Genomic DNA, 4,592 nt, shown 5'->3' with positions numbered 1-4,592 from the left:
AAGTCTGCTCTGCTTACTGCCAGCCTGTGTCACTGGTCTAGCCCAGCCTCGCTTTTCTCGTGCTCATCTGGTCTTTGTCTACCCCTTGACTTCCCAGATGCTGGTGTGCTGTGTCTTTAGCCCATTGATGTGCTGGCGGTGTTGTCATGCCTTTCTGCTGCTCCTGCCAGCACATTGATTCTTGGCCTGCGGCTTGCTTGTGAGCCCGGAGCCAAGCCCTTCCCTTCCCAAGAGAACCGAGGCACAGCAAGAGGGATAGCACTGTCAAGAGCTGGAGTGACCCGCAAACACCGCCTCCTGGTTTGACTTACCACATCCCAAGACACAATGAAAAATAGCTCAGGAGCTTGTATTTGGGTCAGTCTGACCAGTTTTCAGAGTTGTTCTGAAACTAACTTTTCCAAGGTCCTTCTCTAATATGAAGATGCAAGGAAGTTTCTACTGCCGGCTTTGTAGCTTGGGGAAAGGCTGTTAAATAAAATCCTCCTCTGTTTCTGTTGGGAGAGACAGTGCTGACACATCTCGGAACTGAACTTCCAGTGGCACCTGTAACCTAGTAAATAGGATTGATTTCTCACAGGGGCACATCTGAACTCACTCAGTGAAAAGATAAACCACAAATCCCTAAAAAGCAGCTCTCAGCCCCACGCACCAGCCTGACTGCTAGGCCGTGCCCTCAGCAGACTCCTGGTCTGTCAAGGGCCTACTCTGTGCCAGGCACTGGGCAAGTTACTGGTGGTACACAGAGGAATGAGATTGGGTCTGTCTCCTCCAGGACTCATTCTCGATGGCAAGAGACAGACTTAGACCAGGAGTCCCACTATAAAGCCCATTTTGTTTGACCTACAGAACAGTGATTCGTGCCAGGCGTGGTGGCTCAAGCCTGTAATCCCAGCGCTTTGGGAGGCAGAGGTGAGAGGACTGCCTGAGCTCAGGGGTTTGAGACCAGCCTGAGCAACATGGCGAGAGCTCATCTGCATAATAAATTTAAAAAGCAGCCAGGCATGGTGGCACAGGCCTGTGGTTCCAGCTACTTGGAAGACTGAGGTGGAAGGATCAACTGAGCCCAATAGGTCGAGTCTGCGGTGGCCATGAGTGTGCTGCAGCACTCCAGCCCAGATGAGAGTGAGACACACACACAAAAAGAATGGTGATTTGCTGGTTTGTTTTTTGTGAATTTGCTTTAGGCAGGATATCTGTTTCTGACTGCCACCAGTCCTGCCAGACCGGTCATCTTGCTGCATTTATGATCCCTTCCCAGCCCCCAAAGGCATCTTGGTGTGGGATATTGGGTGTAAGCAGATTACCCGCACCGTGTGTGTGCTGCTGTAAGGCGAAGAATAAAGGGCTGTGGGGACATGAAGGACACAAGGGTGAATTCTGCTTTGGGTTGGGCCACGGACCTGTGATGTCAGGGAAAGCTGCAGTGATGAGGTGACTTGTGAGCTGGGGTCAAAAAGTTAAGATGAATGCAGTCTGTCCTAGAAAAGGAAATGATGGTGAGAATACCACTGCCCCGTTGTGGGTGCGGAGACTCAGAGGGAAAGCGTAAGCTGGGAGTTGCTAGGTATGAAGCCTAGAAGAGAAAAGAAGCCTCATCCCTCACCTGAGACGGTGCTGCCCAGACTGAGGCGGCGATGGGTGGGCCTAAGCCCTGGTGTCACCAAGGTAAAGAAGAGCCTGAAGCACAGGACTGAAACTCTTGCTGCCTTGAAATCCCTACCCACCCGATTTGAAACTGAAAGTGGCATCACCCACCTTCTGAGTATATGCACACGGGGAGCCCTTTTCCATCTTAATTGGGCTTCACCCACACCCTCTGGGTCCAGGAGATACTTCTGGACTTCACTCCAGATATCAGCAGCTTAGGGATTTTCCCTGAAAGGCCAGCTGTAAGACAGGAAAGCCTGACTGAAAGGTTCAATCAACTGGTGTGCCAGGTGGGAGGGCCTGAAGATATTTCACAGTTCAGAGTCCTCACTGGGTGTGTGCAGGCAGAGAGCTCGGTGGGGGTGGGGAAGGAGGGTTTTAGGGTGGTGGTTTCAGCTTGGCAGATGTTCTCAGTAGTTTAAGACTATTTGTCCTCTGGGCAGTGAAAAACACCCTTAGCCTTAACAGTATGCAAATCACCTAACCGGTGGTTTGCTTTCAGGAGCACAGGCCTACAGTTGGCACTAATAGACTTTAACCAGTCAGGGGCAGTGTAACAGACTCTCGGGGCAGAGACAGCACTCCATACTCATTCCTCCAGCTCTTGCTTCTTCTGCACTGTCTGCCTTGGCCCTGTCGCAGTGCCCCTCTGGTCTCTGCCTGCAGGCAGTGGGAAGGACCAGTGGGATGCCCAGGACCCCCACAGAGTCCCCAGAGCAAAGTGGGCCGTTCAGTTTCTGCTCTGAGCCTTTTCGATAAGATGGTGTGGGATGGTTTTCCTGGTTGCTGTGTCTAGTCAGTTTGCCTGCCCCTTACCTACCTGCTTCTCAGGTAGATAAAGTGGCTGGTTAGATGCAGTTTTCGCCCTGCCTCCTCCTGGCCTGCCTGGGGGCATCTGTTCTGCGGAAGAGGCTCTCCTGGTTTGGCTTCTCTCTCCTCTTTTGGAACATAAGAGTCATGGGGCAAAGTAATTGAGCCTCCTCTGTACAGGACGTTTCCTCTTCTCCGCCCAGTGGCCAGATTGATATTTTAAAAACAAACCAGAGCACATCTTGTCTTAGCCTGGGCTCTCCCTAGAAAACAGAGCCCAAGATACGGGCTTGTGTGCAGGGCATTTGCTTTGGGACTGGGGAGAGTGGACCGAGGAAGGAAGGAAAAGCTAGACAGGGTTCAACCCACAGTTAGTTGCCATCACTGGTGGCCCTGACCCTGCAGACCGAGCATGCGGAATGTGAGGAGAGTCTGCCCTCCGTTGGTCACAGGGTGATCCCTTGCATGGTAATCCTCTCTCAGTTCTGGGTCATGGAGGCATGAACATACAGGGATTCCCAGCAGGCCTCCCTGGCCACTCAGAGACACTCTAGGGCAGGAAGTGAGCTGTGTGAACAGTCTGTTGTGCTTGTGCTCCGCGGGTTGCTGCAGAATGGAGAATCCTGGGTGGATGGATAAGATGTGTAGGGTTGGGAGAAAAGAGGCATGTGGTTCATATTTCCCTGCCTCGGCAATCTCCAGTGGCCGATTGCTGCAGGAATGGAGAATCCTGGGTGGATGGATAAGATGTGTAGGGTTGGGAGAAAAAAGAGGCATGTGGTTCGTATTTCCCGGCCTCGGCAACCTCCAGTGGCTTCCCAGAACAATAAAAATGAAACCCGCAGTCTTGACTTTGGCCTGCAAGGTCCTTCGTGCTCTTGCCGTGTGTCCTCCCACTCCTTCACTGCTCCCTAGCCACAAGGCTCTTTGTGTGTCTCTAACATGTGAAGCTTTTTCCTGTCTCGGCTTCACACTGTCGCCGTTGCCCGGACACTGTCCCTGTATCTGAAAATGTCTTGATTTCACCTTCTCTTTTGAGAAATAATTTTGCTTAATAAAGACTTCAGGGGCAGCCCCCTCGGGTCCCCTCCCACTGTGGGAGCTTTTCTGTTCAAAAAAAAAAAAAAGACTTCAGCTGGGCTCAGTGGCTCGTGCCTGTAATCCCAGGGAGGCTTTGGGAGGCTGAGGTGAGAAGATTGCCTGAGTCCAGGAGTTTGAGACCAGCTTGGGCAACGTGGTGAGATCTCATCTCTACAATTAAAAAAAAAATTAGCTGGACATGGTGGCATATGACTATAGTCCCAGCTACTTGGAAGGCTGAGGTGGAAGGATCGTCTGAGCCCAGCAGGTGGAGACTGCAGTGGCCAGGACTGCACTGCACTTCAGCCTGGGCAACAGAGTAAGATTCTGACTCAGGAGAAAAAAAATGATTTCAGTTTGAGAGTTTTTTCCTTCAGTGTTCTTCACCCCACCCCGCCCCCCACCCCAGTATTTTTGTTTTTACTTTTGTTGTTGTTGTTTGAGAAGGCAGATTTATTGAGAGGATAGAGAAGTTCCCAGAGCTGGAGGGGACCTGAGGAGGTTGCCCTCTTCTTGTTCCCTCACTCCATTGCTCAGGCTGCAGTGCAGGGGCACATTCGTGGCCACCACAGCCTCTACCTGCTGGGCTCAGGCGATCCTTTTGCCTCAGTCTTCTGCGTACTGGGACTACAGGCACGTTCCACCATGCCCAACTAATTTTTTTTTTATTTATTGTAGAGACAAGATCTCACCAAGTTGCCCAGGCTGGTCTTGAACCCCTGGACTCAGTCAATCCTCTTGCCTTGACCTCCCAGAGTGCTGGGATTACAGGCTTGAACCACCACATTTAGCCACCCGTTCTTATGTTGGTTTTTTTTAAACCACTTTTCAGCATTGTCTTTCAGGCTTAATTACTTTCATGAAAGTTATTTGTCATTTGTATTGTTGTTGCCCTGTGTATAATGCATCTTTTTTTCCTCTACTTTTCAGATGTCCCCCTTAATCTTTGTTTTTAATCAGTTTGGCTATGATCTGCCATGGTATATTTTGTATTTTTTCTGCTTTGGGGTTTGCTAAGCTTCTTGGATGTTAGCCAGTTTCCTTAAATTTGG

The sequence above is a fragment of the Carlito syrichta genome, unplaced genomic scaffold (genome assembly GCF_000164805.1).
Source record: "Carlito syrichta isolate Samal-C Ts95f unplaced genomic scaffold, Tarsius_syrichta-2.0.1 Scaffold308955, whole genome shotgun sequence".
NCBI classification, from domain to species: domain Eukaryota; kingdom Metazoa; phylum Chordata; class Mammalia; order Primates; family Tarsiidae; genus Carlito; species Carlito syrichta.
The sequence above is the reverse complement of the archived record's forward strand: the minus strand, read 5'-3'. Positions refer to the sequence as shown.